The sequence below is a fragment of the Callorhinus ursinus genome, unplaced genomic scaffold (assembly GCF_003265705.2).
Source record: "Callorhinus ursinus isolate GAN/ISIS: 27379988/994484 unplaced genomic scaffold, GSC_fseal_2.0 scaffold8, whole genome shotgun sequence".
NCBI lineage: Eukaryota > Metazoa > Chordata > Mammalia > Carnivora > Otariidae > Callorhinus > Callorhinus ursinus.
The window spans coordinates 28,453,850-28,475,557 of record NW_027397070.1 but is presented as its reverse complement, the minus strand read 5'-3'; the positions used below and the strand labels follow the sequence as shown (position 1 = coordinate 28,475,557).

The following is a 21,708-nucleotide window of genomic DNA, read 5'->3' as shown; positions in this document are numbered from 1 at the left end:
TCAATAATTCTTTCCTCTTCAGGGAAAATGCCTCAAATCTTACCATTGAATGTGAAATTTTAGTACCCAGAGGCACAGGGATTAGAAAATACCCAGTTATACAGTGACTGCTTCCCCCTTATCTTTTCAACGGCTAGGACAGTGTCAAAAGACTATTGCAGTGTTTGATGACACTTGGGAAGCAGTCTAGACTCCTGAAGGAAGCAGAGAGCAGGCTAAAGGACTTCTAACCAAGTTGTCCACACCACAGACTTAAAGCCGTGCCTAATCACATGCCTGGCCTGCTCAAAACCACCTTCCCATGGCCCTCTACAGTCCACAGACAAAGACTACGATTTAGGGGCTCTTCACAAACTAGCACCGATCTTCATTACAGCCTTATTGTCTACTGCCCTCTTTACCCTCTTCACTTCAAACCCTCAGCCCAGTGCGCTTTTTCCCAACCTCAAACTAATCCTTCCAAACTGAGCTCAGAAGTTATCTCTCCCATCATCCCAGAAACCTAGTGACCATCTTCTGTGTTCTCATAGTATTCAAAAGAACTTGTGCATTAACAGCTATTGCATTTATATATATATGGATATATATATGGCATATATAAAATAATATATGATATACTTAAATTATTTTATTCTATTACTTAAATTTAAATTATTTAAATTATACTACATTTTATTATATCTTCAGTTTGTTTAAACTTTATATAATTTTATATTGTTTCTGTACTTTATATTTTGTCCACATATTTAAATAGTTTTGTATAAATATTTTAATTATTTAGATACATTAATTATTTAAGCATATCTACATATTTACATAAGTATATATTTATGCTTTATTTCTATTTTTCATTATTATTTACTTAGCATTTTATTCATATATTTATATTATTTATATTTAGAGTATGCTCAATTAGATATTAAATTTTAAATAAATATAATTCTTTGATATCCTGTCTGCCTCAAGCACTAGGTTTGTGTGAGCTCCTCTAGAAGAATTCAGAATGAGATTCAGACTCAGCTAACCACAATAACAGCTACTTTTATAGAGCACTCACTCCATGCCAGACACTGAGGTCAGTGATTTGTGTACTTTATCACATTTAATCTACACAAGTGTCTAATGAGATCGGTGCTATTATTATCTATATTTATACATGAAGAAATAGAAACACCAACACATGAGATAACTGGCCCTTAGTACTAAGTGCTTAGTTAGACTTCAGACCCAGCTTTGGTCTTGACTCCAGAGACCTGGACCATGACCACTTGGTGAGGGGGACACAGTGTAGGGGCTACATATTATAGCAGTTAAGAGAAAGGGCTTGGGAGTCAGATGACCCAGGTGCAAATTCCTATTCCATTATCTCATAGTGGTGTGGTTCTAGAATATTCCTCCTAACTTTCACGGGCATATTGTATGAGAGAGATTGAGATGTAGAGCAAGTGCTGAGAGGGAAAGGGAAACTTTGTCAGCAGTTAGTGATGGAAAACTTAGACTGCAAAAACTTGACATCTATACTTCCCCGGTGACAAAACTAGAAAGAACACTGGCTACGGATTAAACTTGAATTTCTCCCATACTTGGACAGTTTCTATCCTTCAGGTTCTTGCTACTCAAGAACAGGCACTATTAGCATCACATAGAAGCTTATGAGAAATGCAGAATCTCGAGTCCCACCCCAGACTACAGAATCAAAATCTGCATTTGGACAAGACTCTCGGGTAATTCTTAGACACAAGGAAGTCTGAGAAGCACAGGTCTTGATCGTTCTCACTTTCTGTCCAGTATCATTAATTATGGTTCTAAAGACTTGTGCTGATTTTCCACTGTTGTTCCAACAACTTATTTCTAAGAGAGATGTGAGGATTATAAGAGAAATGTGGGAGTGAGGTGGCAGGTAAACCACGAATCAGATTCTAATATCAGGCTTGTTACAAATAAGCTGTGAGACCTCGGGCAAATGACTGTCTCTGTAACTTAAATTCCCCCTCTACAACAAGTGTTTTTGGAAAGAAGAAGATCAGAAAGATGGAAATGAGCATAGATTATTCTAAGGTAATTTTTAGATTCAAATATTTATTAAATAAATATTAAAGTAAAACACAGACCTAACTAACAATTGTGAGGATGATGTCTCTGTCTTAACTACTGCTGTATTTTTTAGCGTACAGTAGTTGCTCGATAAATATATGAACCAAGAATGTAGTTGCTCAATAAATATATGAACCAAGAATGAATGAATATTCCCTCTTACATTCTCAGAAATCTTTCCCAAAGCTAGCAGCACCTTCTGTACTTCTATCATAATTTTTACATATATTAATTGACAAAAGACAATTAACAAATTTTTCTTCAGTGTAACAAATTTTCTTTCTACAAAAGCACTTATAAATAAAGTATTTATTACCTTGCCAACTAATAACATTTCTGCAAATTTTCTTCTGTAGGTGTGGTAGGTATGTGTCTTTCAAGTAGCTAAGGTCACAGGGAACATAGATTTGAAATCTGCTTATTTCCTTATTATGTCAGAGTACTGGTACATGGTAGGCTTTCAATAAACATTTGTGAATGTATGCAGCTTTCATAATCATTTTAGGACTGCATAATATTCCTTCAAGTTAATGCATACTGACTTTCAAAATAAGGTCCATAATATTGAACATCTTGGTGGTTTCTCATTTTTTCTTTTTACCAAAAAAAATTAGAGTGAACATATTTGAGAATGTATATTAGTGGGTCTGGTGAGTGACATTTCTTTGAAATTCTTTAGAGTGGATTGCCTGGAAGAAAGGGTAGGAGCATCTTTACAGTTCTTGTTACAAACTGCTAAATTTTCTTTCTAGTTCCAAAATTTCAGGATTCATAGAGAATCTCACATTCTCAAGTGGCTGCAGCAAAGACTAGAAGTCAGCAGCCAGCTACTGATGCCACCACAGTCCTTGAAAATGGCAAAACAGACATTCCCACATTCTTTTCTTTCATGGGTGATTAAAACAAAATGGAAAACTTGCGCTAGAAATTGGCTTACAGCATCCAATGGAAGAAATATCACGTTACACAAATGACCAGAGACTAGCTGAATAAACAAGATAAACTCAGAGTTGCATTCTTTCCCAGAATCTGAGAGTAGCGCTTTGGAGCATGGATTCACAATTCTGTTTCTAGCCTATTTTTAAAATATCAAAGGGAAGGACCAGATGTCACAATGAATTAATATCCTAGACTTTTTAATCTGGAGACATAGGTTCAAATTCTCCCTGGCCAAAAGTAAATAGGAGTTTTCTGGCTTCTCAGAGATCCCTTGTGGATATTTCATTCACCCCCAAATTTGACAGTTTGACAGGATGATCTCTGCATCTTCTTTTTCATTGTGACCTGAGGGCTGGACGCGCAGATGAGGTGAGGCAGGTGCCATAACAAAGCTGAGGGAGGAGTCCACTTAGTCTCCCATCTGCTCACCACACATCCCTCCTGGAATTCCTGTCTACTCTTCAGCATTTCTCCTTTAAGAGGCACTGAATTACACAGCTGTTGTTTAAGAAAGGCAGGAAATAAAGGAGGAGGAGCTCTGGCTCCTCGACTGACTTAGTGATGGAAAGTCGAAGGCTACCAAAGTGCAGCTGCAGAATCCATCGGCATGGCTACAGTCCTGCTGCAGTCCATCCAAGTGGATCTACTGGAAGTACTCCCCCAACATGTTTCCCCTCGGCGACATACATCTCCGTTCTCTATTCAGGTCAGTGGCTGAGATCTCATCACAGAGACTGTGGCAATGTCATTAACAGTCTTACACACCATTGCCAGTCCTTCTGGAAGTTCTTCCTGCCAGATCTAGGTTACATACCCCTTCTTTGTGCCCTCATGACCTCTTCCTCGCCATCACAGCATTCCTCTCATTTTTAATCATGCTGTACCCAATGTTTTCCCCCGCTGGTCTCTAGATGCCATGGGAACAGAGAGTGTGCCTACCCAAGTCTTCGGGGTATGCCTCGCTGCCCGGCAGAGTACATGCCTATGTCTAGGTGCATCCGCTGACTTGTGTCTCTAAGCATCTCAATAGGATGTTCTGAATCACCCTGCAAATCCTCTGAGACATCCTTCTGAAAAGAAGAGTGGTGGCTGAAGAGGCTTTCTGATGGCATCTGCGATGAGGGAGTGGTCTGGGGCTCCCTACCAGCTGAGCGTCTCAGAGCAAGTGAACTCGATTTCCCCCAGAAACTCCACACACATCCTCACAGAAGTGTGACTGATGTGCTGATAGGAAGTGACACGTGACCTTTCTCAAAAAGACAAGGGAACAGAAAGGATCATCCTTTATTTGACTGATGTCAATATGCAGCCCAGGATAATTTTGCGCTTGAGGAAAACCTGGACTGAGGAATTTGGGGTCAAAAAAAACAAAACAAAACAAAAACAAAACAAAACAAAAATCCACCATGTACAACGTCACTTTATATGTGCTTTTCTTTCTAGTTAAGTGGGGTTTTCAATGTAAGGTATGCTTAAATAGACTTTTAAAAAGACAGAAGGAGAACATTCTTTCATATGTCTCCCTCCTGACGGTGTTCCCATGGGATCCTTGAGTGAAGAAAGCCTGGCTGGTCCTAAACTTTCTAAATAGGTGGGCTGTCCACTTCTCTTTGACACAGATGCCCTGCTTTTATTTGCATTCGGCTGTATCAAAGTATGAGCATGTTTCAAAAAAAAAAAAAATCATGTCTTTTAAGGCATAGTAAAGACAATTGAAACATTCCTTCTCCCCCTCCAGAAACCTAGGAATGAATTCCTCACCATTGTGGAAAAGTCCAGAAAAGAGCAGCCGGTCAAGTCAGACCTAGAAAAGACCAGCCTCCCAGCCCCCAACCTGCAGTCACGGGGAAAACCCAGAGAACCTGTCTCTTTTTCGTACATTTTTTCCTGAAAAATATAATTCAAAGTTCCTTCTCAGAGCCTCCTTACACCCTGATATCTGGGATCGTTGCATCCCACCTCTCTCAAGCTTGGGTGCTAAAATTTCTTCCCAGAGTTGGGTTTTTGAAGAAAACAGGTTTAAAACTGTCAGCAAGAGAGGAGAGAAGGCCAAATCGCTCTCATGCTTGAACCCGTGGGCCAATTTGTTTGTAATTGGATTGGTATGCAGCAAAGATAGAGCTGTCTGGGGGAAATGCTCCACGCCACCCACCCCCCTTTGGAGGGGATATTTCTCCTGATGCTGATCCTCAGTCCAGTGCCAGCCCCCATGGGGGGAGAGGCAGGGAGACCCTGACCACAGAAGAGAAGGACCAATTGTATGCACCCACAGAACAGGGACTGCCTCGTGGAAGGAGGCAGGACCCTTCACCAAAATAAACCCAGAAAGTAGAGCACACATTGCAGGGTCTGTGTCCAAAGTCAGGGACTGTGGGCCAAGGAGGAAGCTTGGATGAGAGAAGGGGAGGAGGAGACAGAGCTAGAGAGGGCTCCAACAAAAGACTAACAGCAGCCCTAGCCAGAAACCTAAGGAAAACTTTTTTTAATAAAATGAAGTTGCTACCACCTCCATTGACTCCTTAGTTGAGTCTCCACGGTCCAACCGTCAGCCAGTCATAGAAGTTCTACCTCACGCCCCGCATCGGTGACAGAGGCAGAAAAATGTGGACTTGGGGAGAAACAGATCTGGGTTCTAATCTTGATTTTGTTTCTTCCTATTTATGGGATTTTAGGCAAGGGAGGTTAACCCAGTTGAGCCTCAATTTTCTGATCTGTAAAATGAAACTAACTCCTACAAGAAGGCTGACTTAAAGGGATCTTGAACGTTTGAAGAGCCATATTGGATGCTATTCATTGTCAATCAACATTCTCCTCACCCCTTATATAGGTTTCCCTTTCTCTCGGGGACTAGACGCTGGGAGCCACATGTCCCAGACCTTCCTCTCCACCAGTGTTCTGGATATGACATGTTTAATACTAAAATCCATTCATGGGGTACTTGTAAGGCGGAAGAGTTTAAGAGTCCCCCTCCTTCTCTCAGCTCTGGTGGGGTGAGAGTGTGAGCTTCAGCAGCTGTGACCAGTATGGCAGCTGGCTGGTCTCTCTTACTGCTAGGCCCCAGCTTCAGGGTTATGGTCCAGTTGTAATTTCCCACAGCTCCCTGGCAGCCCATAGTGGCAGAACCTGAAAGCTAGGAGTAGCCCACCCTACTTTCTTGACTCCAGGCTTTTCCACAATCTAATAAGCATTTGTATTAGTTTTCTATTGCTGTGTAGCAAATTACCACAAACTTAACAGCTTGAAATAACACCTCTTTATTACTTCACCATTGTATAGGTCAGAGGTCAGGTGGGCTCAATAGGGTTCCTGGTCAGAGTCTCACCAGGCTGTGGACCAAGAATTGCATCCTACCTCTCTTGAGCTTGGATGCTAAAATTTCTTCCCAGAGTTGGGTTTTTAAAGAAAACAGGTTTAAAACTGTTAGCAAGAGAGGAGAGAAGGCCAAATAGCTCTCATGCTTGAACCCTTGGGCCTAAAATCAAGGTGTCAGCTGTTGACAGGGATCTTATGTGGAAGCTCAGGGAAGAATCTACTTCTAAGCTCATTCAGGATGTTGGCAGAATTCATCTCCTTGTAGTTTTAAGACTTAGGTCCCCAATTCCTTGCTGGCTGTCAGAAGCTTCTCTCAGTTCCTTAAAGCCACTCACATCTCTCCCCATGTGGCCTCCTCCATCTTCAAACCAACAATGGCACCTTGAGTCCTTCTCCCAACATGGCAGCCAGAGCAGGACCCGTCACACCCAATCCCCTCACACTTGGACTCTAACATTCTTTTCTCTTTTTGGCCAGAGAAAGCTCCCTGATTTTAAAGGCTTACATGATTAGATCAGGCCCACCCCAGTAATCTCTCTTTATGGCCAGAAGAAGCACCTAAGAGTGCTAAGGAAGGATGGGCCATGACCAGATTTATATTTTCACACAACAAATATTTATTGAGAACTTACAGTGAAGGTAGAAAATCCACCTTGATACTGGGAGTATTGCCATATAACATAACATAATCACAGGAGTGATCATCAGCATATTCATAGCTCCCAGGATTAGGGTGGAACATCATTAGGGGGAGCATTTTAGAAATTCTGCCTGCTGTAGCACCCAATTCCTTCTATTAAATCACATTCTTCCTGAAAAACCTAGAAGGGTTTTTGTTTTACTCTACTGAATCATGAGGGATCTGAGATCACATTCTGTAAACAAACTCAGAAATGAAGAAAACAACACTTCAGATTACAACACTCGGACCCGTGGAACTTTCAGGATTCTTGCCCAACAAACATCAGTTCGACAATTATCTAGCCACTGTCATGCACCAGGTCGTGCTACATTTAAGGGAATCAAAAAAGAGTAAGAAACCCTACCCTTATGGTCTAATGAGCAAGATAGACACATGAATAGTCTTTCATTGTAACATATCATCAGAGATGATAAGAGAGATTAGGTTCAAAGTTGAGTATCACTCAAGAAATATCGATCTGACGTCTACTCGGGGTCAGGCATTGGCTTAAGTGCCAGTGACTTAAAGACAAATGAGGCATATTACTGCCCTAGAGAATCTCAAAGCCAGTGGAAGAGTCAGGTATGCGGTATTATTGCCAGACAGCACATTTATTGTCACATATCACAATAAACTGCTGTGTTTTAAAAATAGCTGCAATTTTTGACTTCTTACTAGTTACCATATTGAAATGTCACCTTAGGCCTGAAAAGGAGAAGGAATTATTTCTGAATTTTACAGAGGAGACTGAAAACAAGTCACTTTTCTAGGATAAGATGGATCTGGGTTTGCAACGCACACGGACGCAATTCTAACACCCCTCATAGAGGATAATGTCGAATGCCTAATGTTTGTGTTCTGCCCAGATCCCTCAGGATCCTTTTCCATCCTGCCTGCCCCATTGCTCCTCATTCCCATGTGCTTTGTTTCCCACAGTCAGAATCTGCCCTCTTTCTTGGGGAACTCTCCTTGGAGTCTTCTGGGCCCACCCCAAATGGGGAGAGCATCTGGGAGCACATGTTCCCTGGGTGGTCCTTGACCAGTAACTGATGGAAGTGAGAGCGTGAAAATGCTAGTTCCTTGGACTTGGTCAGGAAAACTCTGAGGCTTGATATATAGAGTTCCTGAGCAAATTCGACCCTCGGTTGGACTTCATGACTGCACACTTCCGGGGCTTCTTCCCTTCCCTGCCCTCTGCCTTCCACCCACGCCTTGCCTGGTTTCCCTTGGGAATTTCCTTACAAACACTGACACACAGATCTGAGAGTCTGCCCTGAGATGTCCATGCTCTGACACCACCATGGGAACCAAGGGAAGGGGGTGATGAACTCAGTTTGGGGCAGTTGGTGAAGACTTTCCAGTTATGAGAGATAAGCAGAGGCCTGCGGAGGTGGCAAGTGTGAAGAAGAGCATTCCAGGCAGAGGAAACTGCACACACAAAACCACAGAGACAGGAAGTTCGAGGAGAGATTTAAAAATTGGACATGCTGGAGCAAAAGGTGGGCCTGCCAGGAGTTGGAGCTCTTGGGCCAGGAGAAGCACCTAAGACTGCTAAGGAAGGATGGGCCATGATCAGCTTTATATTTTCACACAACGAATATTTATTGAGGACTTAGAATGAGGGTAGAAAACCCACCTCTGTCCTAGGAATATCACAGTGAAGACCAACCTCCTCCGTGTCCCTCATAGAGTTATAGAATAATCCTTTTCTGTCCAACACAGCAACCACTAAATACATGTGCCTATTTAAATTTAAATGGACTAAAGTTGAAATTTAGCTTCCCAGTCACACTGGCCACATTTCAAGTGCCTAGTAGCCCCATGCGGCTAGCCTATTAGATGGCTCAGGTGCAGAACATCCTCACCATTGCAGAAAGTTCTACTGGACAGGGCTAATCTAAACACATCAGGGAATAACTATGAGTCTTCCACCTAATTTTTAATTAGTATGTGGCTATCTCCTAGTTAGTCTTTTTTTTTTTTTTAAAGTCTCTCCTTGTGTTTTTGCATTTTATACAGAAGACAGAGGATTCTTTTGATTGCACAACCAGGCCTCCGCACAACCACCTGCATTTGGCAATCAAATCATAGTCATGGTTGTCAAAAGACCAGGATTGCAGAAATCCCTTTGAAAGTGCACGTGGTCCTTTTATGTGCTGGATGAGGGAGATATGCTCACACCTGCCTGGAGAACCCAAGCCGTGGAGTCTGCCTGCCTCCAACTGTTCACGGTGCTCATTCTGAATGCTTGTAGCTCAAAGCCCATCCTCTAAAAGCAAAACAATATTCAGGAAAGAAACATAACCTGAATTCCTCACCTGGCATTCTACCATTTCCAGGGCTACAAAAATGAACGTAAAACAGCCACTAGCAAAGGTAATCTCTGAAATCTGTCATGGGATTTTAAATGGATGATTTTTGCAAAATTTTACTGATAAACTAATAGGAACTGGAATTTTCGTTGGAGAGTTGTTGCCTCCTACTTCATCTATGTTCTCACAAGAACCAACGAACAACAAAGTGTTTCATGATAGTCTAGAATAAACCCATCAAAAACATAAAAACTGGACTATGTAATCAAAGATTTTAATCAAAATGTCACTATAAAGAAATTTAAGCCTAACCATTCTCAAGTGTCAAGTATGAAATCCTAATAAGTGTGGCACTCAAAAATGAAATTCCCCCTAAAGAGGCAATTTCATATTCAGTTGAGGAATTTCATATTCAATTCTCCCCAAAGAGGCAATTCAATCTTGATATGATATAGTTTTCAGGCTCTAAACAAATATTGCTGACCTTATGAAAGCTCTTCTCTTTATTACAATGATTAAAGGGGTTAAACGTAAAAGAAGAGAAAGCACTACTTTTTTAAAATAACAAAATATCAACTTTGTTGACTGTGCTGCCTGCATCAAAAGCTTCACTCAGTCAGCTTTATCGGATTTTTAGTAGTTTTGATTTATAATAAACTGGTGAACACGAGTAGACCAGGTCCTAAAGGCTTGGAGCAACTCTGGGGAGGAGGGGCTAAGCAGCAAAGAGGCCGTATTATTTCCAGGGGAGAGAAGGTATCATCGCGATAAATAAGACTTCTTTTACATGTGGTTTGCTTTGCTTTTTCGTTTTCTTTTTTGTTTTTGTTTAGCACTCTGCTAATTCTGTTGCCCTGGCACCTGCAGGCAAAAGGGTACAGGATATTCCTATTCTCCCCTTTGTCTAATTCCACAAGCCTAAGGAAGCAGTAATGACCAAGCTCTTGGAGTTTTCCAGCTGATTATAGAGAAGGGCATTGTATTCCACAGTATATTCTTGCAGCCCTGCCACCAGATGAAAGGAAAAGCATAAAAGCACCAGCAAGGCTGGAACTCTGCTTTTCCTGCTGTAACATGCCATCAAATGTGGGACGGGGCCCTCCACTGATGCAGGCATTCTGTTTTTCACGTTCGCTGAGTTCAGCTGAGGATGTCTGAGATCAACAGGTGGCCTTGCTAATGGAACAGATTCACTCATTGTTTGTGTGTTTAATGAATCATTGAGTTACTGATCAGCAGTGAGCAATAGAAGCTGTTCAAACAGAAAAGAAGCCCAGCCGTGAGCTGGTGTCGCCACCATGCTCCTTTGAAGCACGGCTGGCCCCACGGGCTGTGAGGGAGGCTTGGGGTTTACTCCCTATGGTTCCCAGAAAAGCTGGTAGCGAGAAGAGGGTGTTATTTCTAATTGGATGATGAAAGTCAGCTCAGGGGACAGAGACCAAAGGGCCAAATGTAAAAAGGGGAGGAAGTGAAAACATCTGAATCAAAGGTTGAGGTAAAAACCAAGAGACAGGTGTTTGCAGTGAACCGCGCAATAACCCTCATCTTGCCTCCCTCCCCAGGTCCTCAGGAAGCAACCAAGTGGGGAAGGACCGAAAGAAGTAAGGCAAGGCTTAGGATTCGGACGCCGATTTCCTCACAAAGAGTTCATGGTGTGGTGGAAATTCTCTCTCCTATCAGGAGGCAAGTCTGACCCTTCTTTGTGAGATTCCCACAGGTTGCACCGGGGCCTTTCCCGTGAGTAGATTTTGACTGAAGCTATGCCAGAATTGCATTTAGCAGGCTGCACATGTCTTTTTTCTCCCCAAATAAGACTTTTTATTTGTCACCATTAAAAGTCTGAATTTTAAGCAGATTCTTGGACTAGTGGCTCATATCTATCAGTTCATTTAACTGTATCCCCTGTCTCATCCCAGAAGCTTTTCCAGAACCATTGTCTTCACCACGAAGCCACATGAGTTTTCCCATTTCAAATTTGGGCTTCTTCAGCATTTTTTATTTTTCTAATGAACCCATCATAGAGAGGATAAATAGATCGGCAAGTCTTTTTTATGTCTTTCCCAGTGCTGACTGGAATCAGTTTACAGGCAACTTCTTTAAAGTCATTTGGGTACTTCTTGGGTCATGATTTCTGTCATCTTCTGGATTTGGTGGATCTGTAGGTGCCAAGTGTGAAAGGTCTTCCAAATCTGATCATTGCTTTTTTTTAGTAAACCAACACAGAACAAATGAAGCATATAACTCCCGGTAGTCTTGATATCGACATGAGCTTCAGTCATGGTCTGCCCTTTTCTTGACCATGAAGCACATTTTTCATGGGTTGGATCCACGTCATAGAAGTCGGGCAGGCAGTTTTGCCCTGAATATCCTTCGTGGTTAGTTTGGATTTTCTAATGCAGTTTCATCATTCTGCAGAGCAACAGGCCTCACTTTATGATCCTTGAGGCAATCAGATGCAATTTTGGTTTCCTGAGACCTCGAGACTAGCATTTTTCTGTGTTTCTTATATCAAACACAGCTGGTGCTTTTCCATCATACCAATCTTCCTTAGAGAAGGTACTAACCACTTTCTTCTTGGTTTCCTCTTGCCACCTTTTGTGGGAAGATTTTTTTTTTTTTAAGTTAGGGGACATATGAAAGATATGACAGAGTGTGGTTTGGTGAGGAGAGACCTGTGCTATGGGTTAAGTAATGTGTGTCTTAGTTTCAACTCTGCCGCTGTCTCTGGAGTACCACTGGTCATATACTTCCTATGGCAGAGACTGGCTACCTAGTCACAAAACTTGGTTCCTTTCCTCTTGGACATACAGCTACACCCAGGTTCCAGCCTTCCTCATAGCCAGATGTGCCCATATGATACGCTCTGGCCATTGGAATGTTCACCTAGGTGTACAATTAGACCTGGATCATAATCCTCATGGATGATCCTCCATGCTCTCTTTTCCCTTGTCTTCAGCTGGATACTGATACCTAGGGTTGACCTTGAAGTTCACAGAGCCTCTGTCAAGCTTGGGTTCCCCTCCACCCTCAGAGTAGCTGGAGAATCTAGGAGTAGCTAGAGTGCCCAGGCTGGATACCTCAGCTGTAAGCAAGTTTCTCCATTTACCTTAGTGCACTGTACAAACATTAACTCCTTCTACATGTGCCATAAAACCGAACAGTAAAGAGGTGTTCCCATGGACTCTGAAGTTTCTTCCTGCCCTACCATCTTTGATTCAAAGCCATCACCTCATTTATACTTTCATCCGCCCTAGACAAAGTCAGGGAGGATGCTCTTCCTGTCTCTTCAGGATCTGGAGGAAGGAGTGAGACTTTTCTTTATTACATTCTCCATTAAGGATGGAGATAAAGGAGGAATAAAGAGAGAGAAAATAGAAAGTCTGTCAGAGTCCACCAGCTAGTTAGAGGGAAAGAATCAGGAGGAAGTCTAGAAGGCAGTAGGATGAATGGAGGAGACTCAGGCCAGAGAATGAAGGTGTAATTTGCCATTGCTGCTGGCCGGTAGCAGATCTTTGGGCTATAAATCCTGAATGAGAGCCAGAGCAGTGACAACAAGCTTCTATTCCACCAGCACATCTCTCGCTGTGGGTTTGTGCTTAATTGAGCCAGTCTCAAATCCTTTTAGAACTGAAGATCTTGACTATTCCAAAATGAATTTCCATCCATATGTCCTCTTCAATAAAGCCTTCTTTTCAACACAGAGGAGGATGTGAAAGCTATTGCTCCCTTAGGCAATGTCACTGCTATTTGAAAAACCAAGATGTATATACGCACGTGTCCTGTGTGTACATAACTTACAATACAATTTTCTGATTCTGAATGTTTGTGTGAACAGTGGAATGTTAACTCTTCCTGATGTAGAAGCTGCACCATATGTCCCTATAGTGGGAATGTGTCCCAATCCTAGAGCAAATGAGTTGCATTTGGTTTGTGACATTAGTCAAACTAAATACTTGCTATTGAGACAATGTATAACTAGGCTACAAAGATGTTTATAAGCCCCCAATTTTTTACAAGGTGAATGAAGGATAATTCCACGTTTTTATGTCTTTTTTTAAATCCTTGAAACATTTATATAGTGTTTATTATGTAACAAGCATAATGTAATGAATATTGTTCTAAATGTTTTTACAGATATTAGTTTATTTAATTCCCTATTAAAGTGGGACATTCAGGGGGCGCCTGGGTGACTCCAGCATCTGTCTTCAGCTCAGGTCATGATTCCTGGGGTCCTGGGATAGAGCCTCACATTGGTCTCCCTGCTCAGCAGGGAGTCTGCTTATTCTTCTCCCTATACCTTTCCCCCAGCTCATGCTCTCCCTCTCTCTCTTTCTCTCTCTCTCACTCTCAAATGAACGAATAAATAAATAAAATCTTTTTTAAAAAATAAAAATTAAAAAAAAAATAAAGTGAGACATTCAGGAATCCCATTTTAGCATTCAGGAAGAATTTAGTGGAAAGTGGCAAGGACCGTGGGTCAGAAGATCTTGCTCCCACATCATAGCATGACCAAGTTTGGCTGGCAGAGATGCAGTGATAAAATTGCATCTCCCTAGGCTCTGCTTCCTCATTTTTTGAAGTAAGAAGTGCAAGCTAGATAACCTCCAGGGTCTAATACAATTCTAGGACCATTTTGAATTCACTCTCCTCCTGGCCCCCATGGCTCCTTGTGATTTGGTGCCTGACAAACTTTCCAAACTTTTCCATCTTTTATCCTAGCCTCACTCAGCTCCAGGCCCATGGTCTTCCCTTTTTTGTTCCAAAAACATTGAGCTCCTTCCCAGCTTAGAGCCTTTCCACGAGCAGTTCCTGCTACTGGAAGCTCTTTCCCTGCATTGTCTGGTTGACTCTTTTTTTGTCATTCAGGTTACTGATTAGCCTCTTCAGTGAGCATGTCCCCAACATCTCAACCTAAACTATTCCCTCACCCAACACTAACTTCCCATCAATCACCCTGATTTACTATCACCTGTCACCATCTGATATTTTCTTGTTTATTTATTTGCTTCTTTGTTTATAGTCTGTCTCTTCTCACTAGGAAAAAACCCTTGTGAGAGTGAGATATTATCTGTCTTATTTGTCATTGTATCTCTATTGCCTACATAAGAGCACGGTAGCCACACAGCCCAGCAAGTCTAGGGCTTGTAATAGAGGCAAAAATGGAGCCTAAGACCTAGAGCCATAGGATTCCTAAGAGTCACATCCAGGAGCAGAGGGATCCCTGAGTGCTACACTTAGTTCCCCTTTCTTACCCAATTCAGTGATTTCAGAGCAAAAGTCAGGGTGATTATGCACAGACCCACATCCTTTTTCTCCTACTGACCTTCTACCTCTCAGAGACAAGCTGTGAATCTTCAGGGACATCCTGTGCAGTTATATTACCTGCCTCACAAGCGGTAAATAACATATCCACCTAAGGACTAGTGGCCAGTGGGACTTAGACAGCCGGGATGCTGAGCTGTAAGTGCTACTCTGCGGTGGCAAGAAGGTCTCAACTGAAGCTGATTTGATGCTAGCTTCTGCCCTATGCAAGTGTATGTCTTCTCTCCCAAGAGAAGAACTGGGTACCAAGCCAGATATAGTAAACAATCTGTCCTGGGTCTCTGACCAGACAGAGAAAATCCTCTGAGGTTTAAGGAAGCCATGGAGTTTCTGGGAGGGACAGCTGTAGAAGCTGCTCCTACCCACTCAAAAGGGAGAAGTGATGCTTCACTCACAGCTGGAGGCAGGGTCCCCACCCAGGTGAATCACCTGGGACTAAAGTAGAATGAAGAGGAATAACACTGGTGAAGTCACAGTGCAATGTCAAGAGTGTCGCTATCCGGATTTCAGAAGTAGGGGCTGGGCAGTGTGTGTGAAGAATCATCTCAACACACCCATGACCTGGGGATAGAGTCCACATGATCGTTTTTACGGTTAATTGACTTTGACTTCTCCTTCTTCTGTCAGGAGACACCCTTGCACTCAGATTCCTCCACTCACTCTTCAGGACCTCCTACAACAAATACCATGTGTAATGACAACTCAGGACTAGTGATTTTCTATCCTATCATAAAAAGATTACAGGGTCAGACATTTCAGCACTTCCTTGCCCCAGCATTTGGTCAAGAAGTTCTTCCTTAAGCATTACTAACATATCTCTTGCTGCAATGTCAGCTCATTTCTTTGTTTCAACCTACTGTGGAGAAGCAAAATAATGAGTATCCATATTCTTCATGATTTTTGAAAACAGTGAAATCAACCCTTAGCTTTCTCTCTCTCTACTAAATTTCATGAAAGGCCATGCTCTTACCACTATAATCTGTCTGGTAATTCTTTTCTGAATTTTAATTCTTTGCATCAGTTTAAAAAATGCAGAAGTCAGAACTGCACCTATTGCTCTTGTAAGGTCCTTGGCAAGTCTTCAAGCAAGGAAAGTTTTCTTTCCGATTTGTGATGTCAAATTTCTGTCATTTTTGATCTGGAAATAAAGAGCTGAATCACATTCAGCTTGCATCTGGATCTCAGGTTTCTTCTTGTCACCTATACTCACCCAATCCTTTCCTTAACAGCAATGCCTGCTTCTTCTTTTTTTTGCTCCTAGGTGCATGGATGAGGTCCCAACCTTACCCTCTTTCAGACAGTTGGCCTCCCAAATTTCCTAAGTTTATTTGCGTTTATTGTTCTGTCACTGGAGTTCTCAGAAAAGTTAGCCAGCTGAGAAGAGAGGGCTACACAACACCTGACAAAAATATGGAACTATCCTAGTCCCAAGAAGATACTGATGTGGCTAGCTTGGACTCCCTCTCAAGTTCACAGTGAGCCTTTGATGACCAGGATTTGTTTGGTGTTGGAAACCCATTCTTAGCTTCTTTTATTCTCCTAACTTATTTTCACACATACACAAACTACCATATTGTTCTGCATGTCTACATACCTTTTTTGCTTCTTTTTGTTATACGTATGTACCCAATTCTTTTTTTTTTAAGATTTTATTTAATTATTTGAGAGAGAGAGAGAGGCATGAGCTGGGGTAGGAGCAGAGGGAGAAGCAGACACCCCGCTGAGCAGGGAGCCCATTGCAGGCTCGATCCCAGGACCCTGAGATCATGACCTGAGCCTAAGGCAGACGCTTAACAACTGAGCCACCCAGGCGCCCCCCCACCCAGTTCTTTTAAGCATCCTTAACTGCACCTGACTTCTGTCCCTAGGTTTAGTGCCCTCATCCCACCTTTATCCTCTTTCGGATAATTGGCTTCCCACATTTACCAAGTTTTTACCAAGTTTACTTACATTTTTCTCTCCCTTTCCTGGGAGGTTTTGACAGACTCAGCCAGTAAAGACCGCCTGCAATAGTCAGTTTACATTTGTAGTTTCCACATAATTATTACAGTATTTCCTTTTGGCTCTCAAAAGTATTTTGGTTTGGATGGTAAATTATATGGTCACCCTACTGATAGGGCAGGCTGACTTTCTACTATCCTTTCAGACTGACTCTGAACCACCTGAGGGCACCTTAACTTGCTACATATTGTCGTCCCCCTGGGACTAATTTTCATGGTCTAGAAAATGAGCATCTGGCCCCTGGCAGGGCACTGAGGCATTACCCAGGACTTTTGGCTGATCTTTCTACCAGGAGGGTCCGTGAGGGCTAGATGTTGATTGCTCTGATTCTATGTAGCATTGCATCATGAAACTACAGTGTAGTGGAGCAATTAAAAACTGGAACTTTGGAGCTGGGCTGCTTAAGTTCAAATCCTGGTTCTGTCACTTTTCTTTATACCATTTAATTGGGGCATATAAATCCATATACAGTTTCATTATCAAGAGAGCTCTGAAACAGAGTATTTACACATGCACAGACCCAGCACTCACTAAGTTGTATTTGTGATCCAGTGTTTGTCAACTTCCTGTGTCACAGGATCTAAAAACATGGATATGTCATGGGAGACTTAGCTCCAGGCCAGCTTGCTTATACAACTCTAGTTCGTGGGACAGTAAGCTTGGCTAAATCTCTCTAGCACTAGAACTTGCCCTCTACAAGATAAACCCAACAACCTTTCTTGTCTGAATGCCCAATAAAGGTTGAATTATGTCATTCATTTATTCATTCACAAAGCACATGTTCTCTCAGGCACACAGAGCTAGGAGCTGCAGGGGATCTGAAGAAAATAATGTCCATGCCTAACTTCAAGTAGTTTATTATTGAGCTGGAGATAATAGAAGGATGCACACAAAAACTAAATGGCCATGCAAGACATTGGACCCAGAAATGCTACAAAGAAATATAATGATTAAATGTCAAATGAGTAGGACCTCATAAGATCTAAGAGTTCAAAAAAGACATAGATCACCTAGAAACGTAGACACCAAGGGAATCAAGACCTAGAATAAGATAGAAGTAATGGATTAGGAAGAAAAAGATAAATGTTAGATATGCACTAAACTTCAGAATCAGACTAATATTTGGCATGAGTTTCAGCCTTGGCTTCTAGAAGGCCAACTAGCTGAATGTCTACTTCAATATCACTTTTTAGTATCCCAGAACTTGTAAATGATCAGCGATCCTGTGATTGTATAGCTTACAGTTATATCTCATGAGCATAACACTAGGAAGCTAACTAAAACATGACATTTTGGATTAATTTTTTTGATAGAGTTGTCAACTTTTTATTTTGCTAAGTACATTAGGAAGAACAATACTATCATTTCATAAAAGGATACTGTGACACCAAAAAAGTGAGTAAGACACAATCAATTTTAAAATCTCAATATTAATATTCAAGTATGGGTCTGTATTGTAAATTATCATTAGAGTAACAAATAACCTTATCTGCTTTATGTGCTAATATAGTATCAGTCAATTGAAATATAAAAATATATGTATAATTATAAAAGTAAAATGCTTTACTGATTCATCATGATTATAATAGCTACTAATTTATTTAAAAAATTAATAACTTTCTAATAGGTAACTACAAAGTAATAGTTTCACAGCTAACACAAATGTTAAGAGAAAATTTCCTAGATAAAGTAGGAAGAATGTTATATTTTCAAATGCACATGTTTATAAAAATTTAAATGATAATACAAGACAAAATAATGGTGATTAGGTTTATTATAATCCTATCCTTTATGTAGTGTTTACAGCCCTACTAAAAACTTTTTTCTTAAATTATATTCTGCTCTTCACAAAAGTTATTGTGTTCTTCACATGTTATTAAATATGCTGCCTTTGTATCTCATATAGCAGATATTCAGATGAGCAGAAACTAACAGAAATCTTATTTTTAATTTGACAGCATTTAGGATGAATGATGAATTCAACTAGGCTTCTGCTTTACCAGCTTCCTGAAGGATTTCTGAATCTCAAACAGTGATCACAGTGAACTTAACTGAAGAAATATTTATAGAATGGAAAAATCAGGAAAGAAAGGTATCATGTAATTATCATTTTCAAGAAAAAAAATAGAAAGATGCCATGAATGATTTACACTATTCATATGCGTGCTCAGAAAGTAATTCTAGCACAGAATACTATAACAGAATAATGAGTGACCAGCAGAAGGATGGTGAGCCACTGTAATCAATCCTCTTTAGTCACAGACAAACCCCTTGATTCAAAAGAGATTTGAGAACTGCATGGTACTTATGCAAGGTATACAAACTAGATGGAACAGCCGCTTATGCATGTTTTTTAAAAAGCCTCTTGACAAAGTCTTAACTCTTTACAGATAGCAGTGCAACACAGCAGGACTCACCACCACCAAGGTCAACCGCGGGGAAGGAGTTTGTGTGCTGAAGCCTGCTGAAGAAGTAGCAGATACAGAGGAACCTGGAGAAGGCAATAATCCTTCAGTGTATCTTTTCCAAAGATTCCCCATCATTTCACACCAGGGTGTACTGAAAGTGAGAATAGAAATCCAGAAGGAGATTCTGAAAAGGTCTTGTTATCTGGAGATAAAATTACCTTGTCCCACCGACACATTTCTACAACCAAATTTTAAAAACAATTTTTCCCCCAAATGATGAGAGGAAGCAGCAAGAACATGCAAAATACTAGAAATAAACAATTTGAATGCAAGTGAAAAATCTTAAATTAGCTTTTGAAAATAGAAAATTAGTTCTTCAAGTATTTTTTTCATTCAGTAATGATTTATTGAGTACCTCTGCAGCACCAAATCTGGAACCATACTACATGGGTTGAAATCCCAGCTGGCTATATGACCTTGAGTTAGTTATTTAAATGTCCTTCAGTTTCCTCATCTATATAATGGGATTAATCATAATACCCACTTTAAAAAAAAAAGTTTGAATTTTTTTGAATTTTATTTAAAGAACATCTAAAGAAAGGAGGAACATCCACCATTAAGTAGAACAGAAATCAAATACTTTGTAGTAAAGACCATCCAACTAAAAACAGATTCGATCAGTAAAACAACAATAAACAATTTGTGTTTTATTTCAAAGGGCGTCCTCCATTCATTGTCTGTAGGACAATATAACCCACATGTCTTGAATGTTCAGAGAGTTAATATTTGTAAAGCACTGGGAACAGTACCTGGCAGTTAACACACATGATATAGTACTTGTTGAGTTAAAATGAGATGTACCAGGCATAACCACGGCTAGTAAATAAGGCACCCTTTTCAAGATTATCTCAAATAAATTACAAAATTACCATCAACCAAATTTTCAAGTCCAGAAGTTGAAGAGGACATAATTTGTTATGCCTGTTAATTAGTTTTGGAGAAAGGAAAGCTTAATTATTTGGTGGTGATGCTGCTATTAGCCAGATTATCCAAAAGTATCTTGCTTCTTCATCAATCTCAGTTGAAATAAGTGAATGGTGAATACACACTGATTGAATTAAATTAGATTGAATAGAAGAGGAACCAGTTCAGAAGATGGAACCATGGGGTACCACGGACGCTAATGGAAGAAAAAGTCTAGAAGAAGGGCACATGACGATGTCATGCACTTCAGGAAAGTTAAGGATACAAGTTAAGAAAGGGACAATGATTCAGTGGATTGGGAGACCCAGGTGGCCTTCAGTTTCAGTAGAAGTTTTGGGGAATCCAGATTACCAGAAGTTAAGGAGAGTGTTCTCTGGGGAAAACTAAAGGCAAAAGTAAGAAAATATGGAGTATGGCACCTGGAGATGTTAACAGGGTTAAAAAAAATCCTTACTATATGGGAAACCCACATGATTAGAAAAGAGGCAACAGAGAAGGAGGCTTGAAAATGTATAGAAAGTAAAATATAACTGATGAAGATTCCAGAGGAGGCTGAAGGGGGATGAGGTTAAGAACACTGACATATAATTGTTAGGTGGAAAAGTGAATGTGAGAAAGCTCAGGTCAGATGTCCTTGATTTTCCTGATAAAGAAATAGATAGAGTGAGGGTATAGCAGTCTCTCTGGGGACTTAAGGAAAATTGAAAAGTTTAGAACGGCTACTATGAGGAATGTGATATGGCATCAACTGGACATGAATAAAAAGTTGTCCAGTTAACCCTGAACACCCAACTGAGATGCCATAGCAGAGATCTGTGGGGAATCCAGGCACAATCCTCCAGTAATGACCCATTTTCCAGAATGGTGAGAGCGCATGTGGAGACCACAGGCTTGGGAGAACCAAGTCCATAGAGAACAGATTTTCACATGGAAGGATCTTTCCTGGCTGCCCCAGGCTGGAAACAATGAAGTGAAGACAGAAATAGGAAAGAAGTACAGGTTTTGGAATTGGAGGGTCTAGTGAGGACAAGGAGTGGCTTCATGGGCATGAGGTGGAAAGACAGGGCATTATTATCAGAAGGGGGTTCAAGGAGTATAAGATCCTGGAGGTGGCAGAGAAAAGAGGGCCAAGAATAAAACCTTGAAAAATGTGCAAAGGGGCAGGAAGAAAGGAAGCTAGTAAAGAAGAGAGAATCATCAGAGAGGTAGAAAAACAGAACATGACCATGTTATGGAGATCAAGAAGAAAGAGAATTTCAAGTAGAAAGAAGAATTTACACAGTATATTTATACATAATAACTCTAATGAATATGTAATGCCAGATAATAATGATTATTAAGCTAAGCACAGTGCTAACAGTTTCATAGGCATTGTCCTACTAAATTTTCTCAGCAACCTAAAGAGGCAAGTATTATTATCACTGACAATTTATAGCTGAGGAAAATGAAACATAGCTGTGCAAAACAACTTATCCAAGGTCACACTGCATGAGCTCCTAACCCTGACCCTAACAAGCTTTCTACTTTAATAACCGAACATTATGTCAGAAGCAGTTCCTATATTATTACACTCACTGAGCAAATGCACTATCATGAACATGGATGATCTCTATTACATTTCAGGGCAATTAACATAGAATTCAAGAAGAACTGA

The 21,708-nt window shown here is 40.8% G+C and overlaps 1 long non-coding RNA gene across 1 annotated transcript; it reads left to right on the top strand.

Moving 5' to 3' along the window:
- Window positions 1–1,435: 1,435 nt before the first annotated feature.
- LOC141373165 (uncharacterized) lies at window positions 1,436–19,723 on the top strand. The gene is made up of 4 exons (XR_012378866.1): window positions 1,436–2,058; window positions 10,902–11,076; window positions 18,621–18,754; window positions 19,053–19,723. It is a non-coding gene; the product is annotated as an uncharacterized lncRNA (long non-coding RNA).
- Window positions 19,724–21,708: the final 1,985 nt, after the last annotated feature.